General features: G+C 42.3%; 1 long non-coding RNA gene across 1 annotated transcript; it reads right to left on the bottom strand.

Annotated features, from left to right (window-relative positions):
* Nucleotides 1-11558: 11558 nt before the first annotated feature.
* Nucleotides 11559-13709, bottom strand: LOC140845793 (uncharacterized). The gene is made up of 2 exons (XR_012124696.1): nucleotides 13344-13709; nucleotides 11559-11945 (listed from the first exon to the last, which is right to left on the bottom strand). It is a non-coding gene; the product is annotated as an uncharacterized lncRNA (long non-coding RNA).
* Between the last annotated feature and the right edge of the window lie 211 nt (nucleotides 13710-13920).

Genomic DNA, 13920 nt, shown 5'->3' with positions numbered 1-13920 from the left:
GTACTGGCCAGTACACTTGTAAGACAGAGGTAAGATCAATAGATCTCCGATATAAAGTGTGGGGGGACAGCACCTCTGCTTGCTTAGGAATGGGGTGGGATAGGAATGGGACTCCCTAAGATAAAATTCCTTGTTGAAGAATGATGAAGAGTCAGCTCAGTAAAGGACAGTGTAGGGAGGGAGAAGTGTTGTAGCCAGTGAGGGTACCATGTAGAAAGTAGGATATGGCACAGGAGAAAGTGCCCATCAGTCAGCCTAAAACGAACAAGCAAACAAACCAAAGAGAACTGAGAAAATGTTTGCTCCCCCAACCATTTTGATAAAAGACATGTTAAAAATGCCATCTAAGTCTTGTTTCTGGTGATGGTAAACTGGGTAACTCAGGTTAACCATCCCACTGAAATAATAGAATATGCTGGATAGAATGTATGTATGTATGTATATGTACGAATGTGTGTGTATGCGCGCGCGTGCACGCGTATACATCAATTTAAAAGTACTCAGGATCTGAAAAGTTAGCGGCCTCTCCCTGGCCACTTTTTGGATGAAATCCTGTAGCTGGGAGGTAAGCAGGGGTGCCAAGGCTGTCTGTCCAGAAAGCACCTATTGATGCCACAGCCATTTGAGCTTGGGTCCCACGTCTTAATCAGGTGCAAACGGAAGTCATGACCTTCAGCCTCCTGAGGGTGCCAAGTTTTAGTCATACAAGATGACGAACTTCCACAGATCTGCTGTGCAAACATTGAGCTTACTTAACATTCAAGATTGTACTGTTCACTTAAAAATTTAAGAGGCTTGACCTCAGGTTATGTGTTTTTTTTTAACAGAATAAAGAGAATATGTGAGAAGAGAAAATGGCTCTTTGAGAAATGTGACAGAGTGAATGTTTCATATTATAGATGGAATATTCTGGTCATCTGGTAGCCAAATGGTAAAATACATTCACAAAAAATAAGAAGTAACATGAAAATTGAAAAAGAAGACATATCAAGATAGTGAAAAGGCAGGCCTCACAGGATATTTCTAAGACAGATAACCAACAAAAGGCTCTTGTTCAGAATATATAAAATATGTATACAAACCAATAAGAAAAACATAGACAACTCAACAGAAAAAGGGTCAGAGACTTCAATAGGCATTTACAAAACAGGTATCCAATAAATATTTTTTAAGGTATTCAATATCACTGGTGATAAGGAAAGGGCGAATTAAAACCATACTGGGACACCTATCAGATTGGTAACAAAAAAATCCTCAAGTTCGTGAGTTCCAAGTGTTGGCAAGGAACTAGAGCCAGAGAAACTCCCAGGACCACAGCAGGAGAATGCAAACTGATGCTGTGGAAAATAGGAAAGCATATTGAAGTCGGATAAATATATACTATCCTATAACTCAGAAAGTTTCCCTTGGTGGGATATACCTATGGTCACACATGTTCATAGGTGCCAGGATAAGTGCTCCAGAATGTTTACACAAATATTATTTTAAATGTCTTAGAATGAAAATAGTCAAAGTGCTCATTAATAATGGGATGGGCTGATTGTGATATATTCAACCACGAAATGTTGCATAACACTAGAAGGGAACAGAAGATAAGTGCACACAATAGCATGGATGAATCCAATAACTTAAGGTGAGGCACAAAGCAAAACTTCATATGCCAGGAGTCCATTTATATAGCATTGAAAAACACAGGCAGAAATAACTTATCTTATTAGGGATACATATAATAATGGTAAATATATGAGGAAAAGCAACGAAGTGACAACTGGAAAAGTCAGATTGGTGGCCACTTCTAAAGAGAGGGTTTTACGGATGGCTTTGTGGGTTATAGTAACAGTAAAAATAGTTTTTCAAAAGCAGTCTGACATTTGACCACACAGTTTCAAGGCAATAATCTAGATCTCCATTCTTTCTGCTTTATAAATACTTAGATTGCTCTTACTTTTCCTACTCTGCCTCTGTTCTCTTTTACTTTCTGTTCAGTTATGTCAAACTTGATAAATCAGCTAATACAAATGTTAACTCTCATCATATTTGTCTTATGCTGAAATTCAGTGCCAAAATGTATGCAAAAATTTAGCCATTGTCAGGCAAAATATTTATATGTGACTGACTGGCTGACCTCACCAAAGAATTTCATACAGAGGAACATTGATGGTCAGGAACCTCAGGTTGTTTTAAAAACATGTGGCTATTTGAAAAAGTCAGGCTGATTTATTTATTTCAATTTTCATTGTTGTTTAGATCATGAAAATCAATGTTTAAGAGGGATTGGAGGATATATAAAAATGCAGTGTTTAAGATAAGAGATAAATTGAACTTTTTTTTTGTTATCATTAATCTACAATTACATGAAGAACATTATGTTTACAAGTCGCCCCCACAAACCCCACCACAGTCACTGTCCATTAGCGCAGCAAGATGCTGTAGAATCACTACTTGTCTTCTCTGTGTTGCACAGCCCTCCCCGTGACCCCCCCATTATATATTCTAATTGTAAGGCCCCCTTTCTTCTTCCCCCTTCCCCCTCCCTTCCCACCCACCCTCCCCAGTCCCTTTCCCTTTGGTAACTGCTAGTCCATTCTTGGGTTCTGTGATTCTGCTGCTGTTTTGTTTCTTCAGTTTTTCTTTGTTCTTATACTCCACAGATGAGTGAAATCATTTGGTACTTGTCTTTCTCCGCCTGGCTTATTTCACTGAACATAATACCCTATAGCTCCATCCATGTTGTTGTGAATGGTAGGACTGTTTTCTTCTTATGGCTGAATAATACTCCATTTTGTATATGTACCACATCTTCTTTATCCATTCATCTACTGATGGACACTTAGGTTGCTTCCATTTCTTGGCTATTGTAAATAGTGCTGCAATACACATAGGGGTGCATCTGTCTTTTTCAAACTGGGCTGCTGCATTCTTAGGGTAAATTCCTAGAAGTGGAATTCCTGGGTCAAATGGTATTTCTATTTTGAGCTTTTTGAGGAACCTCTATACTGCTTTCCACAATGGTTGAACTAGTTTACATTCCCACCAGCAGTGTAGGAGGGTTCCCCTTTTTCCACAACCCCGCCAACATTTGCTGTTGTTTGTCTTTTGGATGGTGGCCATCCTTACTAGTGTGAGGTGATACCTCATTGTGGTTTTAATTTGCATTTCTCTGATGACTAGTGACGTGGAGCATCTTTTCATGTGCCTGTTGGCCATCTGAATTTCTTCTTTGGAGAACTGTCTATTCAGCTCCTCTGCCCATTTTTTAATTGGATTATTTACTTTTTGTTTGTTGAGGTGTGTGAGCTCTTCAACTGAACTTTTTGACAACTGCTTTTGAAGCATATCCACAAGTTTAAAAAAGAAAAGATGGATTATATATTCGAACTAATTGATTTGGGGAACAGACATATTTTGGAAATGCTGGTTTAAGTTTAAGACATAGGCAAATTTTGTCCAATGAATTATACATAGCAATATCCATTATCTCCCACATCATTTAGGTATTTCAAAATCTCTTTCTTGAATAGAATCTACAGGAATATGACTCCCCAAGTTTTAGCCAACAGTCATGCTAATAAGTGTGTTCCTAGGGCTAATGGTTTCACATCTAAAATTTGGGAATATAATCTATATGGCTACATGTTCTTTCTTTTAACATGTAACGAAACAAAAATTTGCAGAGTCAGACGGTTCACCTGTTATTGACAAGTCCTAGGCTATTGGCGTTGCAACCGAAATCTCTTCAGCCATACCCTTCCATCCCTCTGTACCTCCTGCTTTATTTATCTCCCAGCTCTCAGGTTCTCTGAGGATCATGGGCGCTTACAGCAGGAAAGGACATTATCTGTAAAATAATACTGTGTGTGTGGAAAGTCATGGGCGCTTAGAGCAGGAAAGGACATTATCTGTAAAATAATACTGTGTGTGTGGAAAGAACTCCTATGTAACCTTTCATCTAAAACCTTTACTCATGTCACGTAAAAACCCCAATAAAGGAGGACCCAGCACCTTGGCAGTCACTGTTTTTCTTGGTATCAATCACAACCTCAGGTTTAGCATCTCCTGTCAATGTTGGAATTTGGAGTAAAGACAAAGAGTTGTATCTGTGAATTTCTATATAATTATATTTTTTTGTGAATCCTTTTGTCATATTTATAAGACATTTCTTGTTTCACTAATTCACTTAGTTTCAAATATGGGAAATTTATCAATTGAATAATAAATACATGTTGAGGAAAATAATCTCTTTGTCCTTCATCTGTCTTAACTGTGGCAGGTAGTGGCCTGCCTTCCCTCTAGACATAGGACTGCTAAACATGAGAAACTAGTGTCCAACAATATTTGATGCTTTGTAAGTTTCAGTGAGTACCATATTCTTATCTTTATGTCCTTAATAGACACTGTTCACTGATTAAGTACATGAGAACACAATATTATGTTACTGGTGGTTGCTAAATATTAGTTGTTGAAAAGTTTTAAATGTCATTTAAAAAGCTATGTTCATGGATGGAGCTAGAGGATATTATGCTCAGTGAAATAAACCAGTGGAGAAAGACAAGTATCAAATGATTTCACTAATCTGTGGAGCATAAGAACAAAGAAAAAACTGAAGGAACAAAACAGCAGCAGACTCACAGAACCCAAGAATGGACTAACAATTACCAAAGGGAAAGGGATTGGGGAGGATGGGTGGGAAGGGAGGGATAAGGGGGAAAAAGGGGCATTACAATCAGCACACATAATGTAACAGGGGCAGAGGCGGAATATGGGGAAGGCCGTATAGCACAGAGAAGACAAACAGTGATTCTATAGCATCTTACTACACTGACGGACAGTGACTGTAATGGGGTATGTCGGGGGGGACCTGATAATAGGGGGAGTCTAGTAACCATAATGTTGCTCATGTAATTGTACACTAATAATACCAAAAGGAAAAAAGAAAAGCTGTTTCTTCTAGATCTTAGATATAGAGCTTAGAAAAACACATCTCTGTTTTTATTAGTCTGAAATTTTAAGGAAATGGATTTGGGCCAGATTAAAGGCAATTCTCTCATTTACTCTACATCTGAGAAATGTTTCCCATGTATAAAGTGTCTAACTATTTATAACCATAAAAAAAGCTATGTTCATATTTTAAATATTGTTATTATTTACTCAGAAGTTTATTTTTGAGAATCTTTTATACAAAGAATCCCTCAATTCTTAAGTAGGATTTTATCCTATCTAAGGGCCATTTTTGTCCAGGACAAATCCTTCCAATCTTATAATGCGAGCCAGAGCTTAAATAAGATTAACTGGACACATGCTCCTTTGCAGAAATCTCCCTATACTGTTTCTGTCTGTCCTCATGTGGTACCTCTGGGGTGGACCTATTTACCAAGTATCAGTACTTTCCCCTTGAAACTTTTCTAAGTCTAAAACTTTCTCATTTAATGAATTGGACAATTTGACACTTATTTGGAATGTAATCCCAGGAAACTGGTCTTAAATAGTTGATGGTAGCTTTTTTCAGGAAGATTTTTTCCTTAAAAAAAAACAACAACAAGGAAATTTATGCTTGTGAGGTTGGTGTTGGAAGATTGACAGTGTCAGATTAATGTATTCTGATTCACATCGTTCATCTATAGACACCGACATCTTCATACATACACAATTTATTCATGATGACTAAGACAAGCAAAAGGGGGAATGAATTCAAAGGAAATTAGCTTTTTTTTTTTAAGAAAAAAGAGTGTTAAGAAGTCTGAAAAGTGAGAAGAAAACGTATATGGCAAAGGGGAGAGCATGATGCAGAGAATAAATTCAAGAACTAACAGATGATGGGTGTACTTATATTGCAGTGATAATTTCACACAGTTTTGAATATTTTTTTTAAAATGCTAAAATAATAATTCTCAGTTATTTTCCATTAAACAGTCATGATGATGAGATTGAGTGAATCTAATGAGGCAGATTTATGGCTGCTTGTCTTATTATTTTCAAGTTAAATATCAGAAAAAAGAAATCTTATGGACCAAAAGCCTGCTGCTAGTAACTAGCAAAATCAAATAGGGATGTTTCAATGGCCACAAAGCACAAAATATAACAATTACATTTACCTGCTATATCCCTGCCCCCATACATACCTATGGGTCCAAGTTGGATAGATTTGTCTCCAACTTATCACCCAATTAGCTAGAGGCTCTTCTTTTTACCTGATTCACTCATCTTCCAGTCTAGCAAACCTCTCTTTGGGGAATATCTATTTTAATTATCTCCAGGTAAGCTCTATTTCATGTCACTCAGTCATTCAACAAACATTATAAGGTCTCTAGCAAAGAACAAGATTAACAAGATTCCCGCCCCCTGGAATTACATTCTAATATACAAGGGTTTATGGTTGTGTAAGTGGTTATGAGCATTTATGGTTTACATAAATGAACTGTGTTCCATCACTTTCAATCTGTAACTTTGGTTAAGTGATCTCCCTAAGTCTCAGTTTCCCCACTGGTAAAACAGTAGTACTGACAGGACCTATCTCAAAGTATGGCTGTGATGATTAGTGTGATATGTAATATGGCGAATGCTGAGTAGATGTGTTCTAGTAGGTGTTCAGTTAATATCGGTCATCAGGGTCTTCATCATCGCCCACATCGTAGGCAGTAGAGTTTGCTTGCTGGAGTCGAGAATCCAGGAATGGGGGTGGAGTGACAAGAATGGTAGGAATAAGAGGTGTGAACCAAGACAGGGTTGATGTTAAGGCTACCACTTTTCATCTTTAATCTAGACTAAGCAGGTTTAGAAACTGTTGAAAGGTCAACTGAGGCACATTCCAATTTTTCAAGAGTCTATTTGAGCAAACATTGATTGGAGTCAGGCAGCCCCAAAGGGCGGGTGGCTAGGAACACTCCCCGGTGAGCTAGCGGGAGGGAGTTTATAGAGAAGATGCAGAAGCAAAGCAAGGAAATTGTTGGATGGACTGTAGCTTACGGTTGCCTTGTTTGCGAAGGCCTAGCGACTGTTCACGATTGGTTGCTCTTAAGTGTTGCTTTCTCGGATTCAGTGAATTGACTCTGGCTTAGGTTTTGATTTGTTTATGTAGACCATCACGGCATCTTCAGATGGTAAAGAGAACGGGAGGAAAGGAGATCGCCGCCAGGACCGTGTCTCCACCTATTGATAGTCTCAGCAGCAGCTATGATGACCTTATTTAGATGGGAAAACCAGCCTTGGTGCCCGAGAAAGAAAACCTTCTAGGGGCCACCCCACCTCTCACTTCTCAGTTTTCCATGTATCTCTAAGTGACAAGGAGAAGCTGGAGAGAGGAGCCTATAGACAAACCTAGGAGGTGTCTTGGGTTTGATTCCAGACCACCCCAATCAAGTGAATACATGACAGAGTTTATCCTAATGAAGAATACACCATGAGTTGGCAATGATGATGCAGACATGTGGTCAGATTGGCTGGGGGTGTGTTTTAAACATGCCTATTTCATTCTGCCTCTCACCTATCTCTTTAGGATAAGTAGTAGTTAAATACAAGAATCAATGTAGCCTGAACAACTGAATTTTTGCTCACCTTTGATTGATAGATATAAAGTCATTTTAATTTTTATCACAAATGTTCACAGCATCCTTCATTTGAATCCTTTTCCTACCTAACTAGTGAGAAGTTTCTCCCCACTGGAATGATGAAGGAATGGGATGGCATATCTGGTTACAGGTATACAGACTGTCAGGAACATAGGAGTTTTGTGGGTCCCTTACCTTATGCAGTGGTAAGGGGTGCTGGCTGGCTCTTTAAGAAAAAACCAAAGTTACAAATACAAATTTAAGTGCAAGTGTTTGTTTAGAATGAGAAAGGGCATGACAGCACGTGAAAAATATTTAAAAGCTAAAAACACCCCAAACACAAAATCCAGGAAAATATAGTATTTTTATTAATTGCCTAACAAACGTCTATACTTTTCTTCTACATGTTTTGTTGCATGATCTTTATTATCTCTTCAAATGACAACAATGATGAAATATCATTTATCTCATAGTTCAGACTCTAGCTAGCCTTAGGAAATGATATGATTTTGCATAAGTCTTAACCTTTTATGTTTGAGTTTTCCAGCCTATACTATATAAAAACCAGTTATGATGTGTTGGACACCAGCTCTGCATGGGCTTGGGGCATCTCAGGTCGGCATTAGGGCCGTCGGAGATGAAGCCACTCTTGGTGACTGATGGTGGGAAGGACCAGGGTGCTGTGGACTCCACTTGTGCAGCCACAGCTGCTCCACAGCTCAGTCCTACAAACCACTGCTTACCTGTGCTCTTGTTCCAAAAATTTTACTCCTGGCATGGCTACTGAAAGCTCACCAAGGCTTTCCTCTGTCAGGGAGCGTCACCTGCAGCTTTTTGACAGCGCTGCTAGCTGTGTCATGTTTTCTGGTGTGCCCACCTGACCTCCAGGTGCCTTCAAGCCCCTGGGTCCTACTTCAGCTCACATTCGGGCACTCCCAGTCTCTGCACGCGGAGTGGTCAAGCCTCCGTGAAGTAACGGGTGCTGGCTGGGATCCAGGGCCTGCTAGCCAAACTTGTTTTGCCTTGACTTTAAGGGATTTGCATCCTTTGCTAGTGTTCTTGTCTCACACACTTGCTGGCCCCTTGCCACGTGCATTTCTTTGTCAGCAACTCACATATTTCACAACATCATAAGTGGTGTTAGGCTTATAGGGGTCATAATGCTAAAACTTAGCTGCTTTATTGTTTTTTTAAACTTTAACTTCACTTTTATTACGAAGTTATATTTAGTGAATTTGGTTTGATGTAAGTAAATGCTTAACTTTGGATAAGCAATTAAAGTCTGGATACCGTCTGACATGTTATCCCACTCATTCATGAATCACTCCAAGTGTGTGAATCAAAATTAGTTTTTCCTCTGCTCAAGCAATAACTAACATTTTAATTAGCAAGTTCAAAATCTCCTTTGACCTGGAACTGTATTAGCTGGAAGGGATGTTCTAAATGGATTTAAAAACAGGTTAGAAAGTTCAGACCTTCACATTCTAGGCCTTCTTTGTCTGAACTCTTCAGACTCTTAGAAAAACTACTTCATCATTCAGCTGGGAAGTGTTTTTTACAATAGTTGGTGTCTTGCCAGTGGGTTTCAGCCCTGGACAAGTTCACTCTTGATTCAGTGAGACCGAAAAATGACACTGGAACATTCTTGGGGTGAAAGGGTTTATACCCAACACACGGTGGCAGGTCAAGTGCTAGAATTCCATCTGTCTCCAGGCAGGCAAGCCGGCCTCTGCCTCCGGGCCTCTCCATCCCCGCAGCCGTCTCAGTCTCCGTCCTCAGCGCTGCCACCACTCCAGTCTCTGCTCTCCTGCTGCCCTGCAGCCCAGATCCCTGGGTGGAGCTCCTATAGAGTCAGTAATAATGCATTGCCCACACATGTGCAGCAGGCAAGCCGACCAGGGCCAGGGGAGAATCCTGGCCATAGGAGCTTTCGTTTTCTCTACCATTGGAAAGAAATTGTAAAGGAAATGTAGACATCTTTGGTTTGCTTATTTATGAAAACAGTTTGCTGGCTGACAGTAGTAGAGCATCTTGTTGTAATGAAATTGGCATATTGTGCCCATTTTCTGACAGACGGGAATCAAGCAACTTGGGGAAGGTAAGAGTCTCTAATTTGCAGAAATTACACTTAGGCTAGTAGCCCTGTACCTGCCAGGAAGGCCCCTCCCTCACATGAATTGCTGCACTTCTGCCCTCATTGAGGGCAAGAATCATGTTTTATTCCTCATTTTTTCCTACCACCTAATACAGTAACACAGTATGCATTTGAAATTGAACTTTCCCCCAAACCATGGTAGCCACTAGCCACATGTGGCTATTGAGCATTTGAAATATGACTTGTCTGAATTGAGGTGCCCTGTAGGTGTAAAATACACACTGGCTTTTGAAGACCAAGTATAAAGAAATAGAAAATAGCTCCCTAATAATTAGTTTATGTTGAGTATATCTGAAAATGATAATTTTTAAAAATAATAGGATATTAAAATATATATTCAAAATTAATTCCTCTTTACTTTCCAAATATGGCTACTAGAGAACTTGAAGTTACATCTGCGGCTTGCATTCTTGGTTCATATTTCTGTCAGGCAGAGCAGCCTTCAAAGGCTGACTAGAGAAACTGTCCTTGATAACAATTTGTACAAGAATTATTTACACTGTTGCTAATTTAATACCCTTTCATTAATATAATTCTGATCTACGTCATACACTTTTTAAGAATTACGTGAGGTATAATAGGGCTAAGGAAGAAAATTTCTCAAAAATGTATATTCCTTCTTGACAAAGACAGTTAAGTTTAAAAGAAAAAAATATAATTTTTTTTATGGCTTGGCACTTTGCGCAGCTGATAGACAAGCTTTTATTTGGAGAAGAGGGTTATTTGTTGCTGAAAGCCTGCTAGTATTAAGTATGTAGGCTCATGTGGACATAGGGACTCATGTTTCATACAGATTCAACTTGATCATTTGAATGTATATGCTGATTATCCTGCTTTGTAGTTTATCTGTAAGTTAATGAGAAAGTGAGAATTCTAAAAGCACACTAGCAGCGCTAACCAACTGTGGACCTTTGCTAAATGCTAGTTTCCAGGTATAAGACTTTTCCTCACCACCACAGGCTCTTCTATGGGAACGAGTGAGATGAACCACAGGCAGGTCCATACACTCCACTGACTCTGGACTCTGCAAGAATCCATATCTCTGCATGGAAGTCTGGACTGCTCACCCTCTACGTAGAGATAACTTTACCTGGGTCAGCTCAGGCAGACTGAGACTCAAGCTGCTCCGTATGGAAGTGTGTTGAGTGTGTGATTGAGGAAGAGAAAGAGGGAGACAGAGACAGAGAAGGGGAGAGAGAAGGGGAGAGAGGGAGGGAGGATTTCCTGATATAACCTTTCCAAGGACTACACATGACCACCAAAAAAACACAATCTATATTGGGGTTTTCAGGGTTGAATCAAACCCTGGCTGTCCTAAAATTGCAAGTGAGGTCTATAGAGCGGAAGAATTCCTTTTTCTGTCAGTATTCAGTGTTCTACTGACAGGCACTGATTACATAAAGCTAATTTCCAAAACATCAAAGAAAAGCTATATTCATTGAGATGGTACAGTCCCAGAGAGGATGCATGACATATTTACTATTTATTTGTGCTGCAAGTTTTATGATAAAAAGTTATGATGTGTTTGAGTAGATGTCAATGCAGGGTTGTGAATTTAACAAAGGAAACCCTTAGATAACTTACAATTCTTTCAAATAGGTCAAATGCTAATAAAATAAGAGGAATTTTAGTTCAACAAACAGAAATGTACTGTAGTAAAATTGAGAGTCTTCCTAGATGCTAATCCTTAATTTGGTCATCAAAGGAAATACTTTATTTGTTTGTTATAGTCAATTAAACAAGTGTTTGCAGGTGGAAGGGGGCACTTTCCTTTCCCCAGTGCCATAGTCCACCCTTCCTTGGTCTCCTGTGTCTCTAGAAGATCACTATGGAACAGAAAGGCCACCACCTACAGGAGGTCTTATAGAAGTTTTATTTAATAGACGTGAGATAAAATTGATGGTACATTTCTGCTAACCATGCCCTATAGGGGTAAGCGTCTCAAGAACAAAGAAAAGGGTAGCCATAAGGGAAAAACGTTCTCCTGCTGGGCATCAGCTTGTGACTGGGGTTTTTTTCATCAAAGCTGGGGCCTGTCCTCTGGGAAAACTCTTATCTTCTATGGGGCATCCTGGTGTCTTCAGGGCACAGGAGCCTTTCCTGCCCTTTGTCCTTCGTGGAGGGGGTCTGCGGCTGTTCTTCCCAGGGCAGTTAGGGCCTCTGACCAGACGTCGCGCTGGCCATCAGGGCTAATGGGCTTCGGAAGGTCCCATAGGGAACGCGCTGTAATCTCCTCTGGTGCTAGCCTAGGAAGCAGCGGAATTTGGGGTGTCTAGTTAGATCGTTGCTGCCCCTTATCCACTTAGACCATCACTTGGGCTGGAGCCTCGCTTCTCAGAACCGGTACTGGATTGATCTCCGTCCTGCAATGGACCTGGGCCCTACAATCCATTTCTGGTGTTGGAGGAAAGCCAGGCTGATACTAAGAATCCAACTGGTTCTCTCCCTCATCTTGGACCTGCAGGACTATTCCTGGCTCCTCTTTTAAAATGCCTGACGGTTTTCCTTCCCTACTCAATCTCTGTTTAACTACCTTGGAAACATTAGGTGTCTGGGCATCATGGTACTTTATTCCCCAGCCTAGAGAAACTCTTCCCTTGGAATTGGCCTGCTTTGGGCAGTTGAACCACCTGTGCTAGGCTAAGAGTCAAACAAGAGGCCCTTGTAAGTACCGTGGCATAGCCTTGAGATGGGCAGGAGGGCATGGTTGCTCTGCAAAGCCAATTCATTTGTGACATTAAACAGATGTCAGGATCCAAAAGAAATCCAAATAATGGGCTGCCGACCCAAGCCAGTCATATCCAGCCAGTTGGCACCCCCATCCCATGTCTCTACCCACTAAATTATGCTACCCAACAGGTTATTTCAGTACAAAATGCAATATTCAAAAGATAGAAAACATTCATTGAAAACACCCTGCCCCCCAGTTTGCACTGAGCTGAGCTCAGGGAAATTTCTGTTCATCCCTCAAGTGGGAACGAATTCATGTTCATGCCTGGAGTTTGGTACTAGCTTCAGGGGCATTTCAACAGGATTCCACTGTTGATAATGATACCAGACACTGGGCAAAGAAGCTCATTAGTAAGTGTAAGAGAGCACATTTCTCTCCCATTGCTACGGAAACAACTTCTAGAATTTCTCAAAGGCTCTCAGAAGCCCCAGGATGATGTGCAAAAGCCCACGCTCCCCGCTCCCACCCACCCCCAGACCCCTGACCGCCGCTAACTTCCTGAGGGCTGCGGAGGAGTTGAGACGGCTTTGCGTGTGTCTCGGGACATCTGAGCAACAGAAAGTTAGCAAGTGGGGATGGCGTTTGGCGCAAGGCCGCGCAAAGGGGCGAACACGGGAGAGGAGGGGAGGGCGATCTACCCGGGTCTGTGGAACCCTGTGGGCTTTAATAGTTCAGAAAAGGCACCCTGAACTGGTTAGGAGCCCACAACCGCGTGATCCGTGCCTCGCGCTCCCATCTATGCCAGCATTTTCGCCCCGGTGCAGCCCTCGGAGCGGAGCCGTCGCTTCCCGGAGAGCCCGACTGCCATCCTTTCCCACCGGCGCCTCCGTTCTCGTTCCCACCTGTGTGCGCTTTCCCTCCTGCGCGTCCCGCCCGCCGCGCCGCCCCGGTGCTGCCGCACAGGCCCCTCTACCTTCCGAGCCGGCGTGGAGGCGCTCGCGGAGCGCGGGCCCCGGAGGTGACCCGGGCCTCGGCGCGGCCGGTCCCCGCGGCGCCAGCCGCACCTGCGCTCCCCCGGGCGCCCCCGAGCGGCGCCGCTCCGCGGGGCTGGGGACCCTGGGCGCAGCAGGTTCCGGGGCGGGAGGGCGGAGGCGTGCAGGCTCTGGACCGGGACCGCGGTGCAGCGCAGGGCGGGAGCAGCAGCCGCAGCCCCTAGCGGGGACCCGGGACCCCCTCCTCCCCGCCGCCCACCGGCCGCTGAAGCGCGCGCTCCAATCAGCGCGCCTCGGCTGAGCGCCTGCAGCGCACCCGCAGCCCTGCCGGGAGCTCGGGGGGTCGGAGGGGGCAGGTGTTCAAACAGCTCTGCTCCCGAGCAGCCCCGCTCCCCCGCCCCCGGGACGCTGGGGGTCACATGGTTCCTGTAAACAGTTGTGGATGTTTTCCGCTCAGGAGTGAAGGGACAGAAATCGGACCTTGTTTTATTTAAACCAATGTGTTTATTGCTGTCCCAGAGTCAGAGCAAGGGAGGGAGGGAAGGAGGGGAGACGAAA

This window comes from Manis javanica, chromosome 13 (assembly GCF_040802235.1).
Source record: "Manis javanica isolate MJ-LG chromosome 13, MJ_LKY, whole genome shotgun sequence".
NCBI lineage: Eukaryota > Metazoa > Chordata > Mammalia > Pholidota > Manidae > Manis > Manis javanica.
The sequence above is the reverse complement of the archived record's forward strand: the minus strand, read 5'-3'. Positions and strand labels throughout refer to the sequence as shown.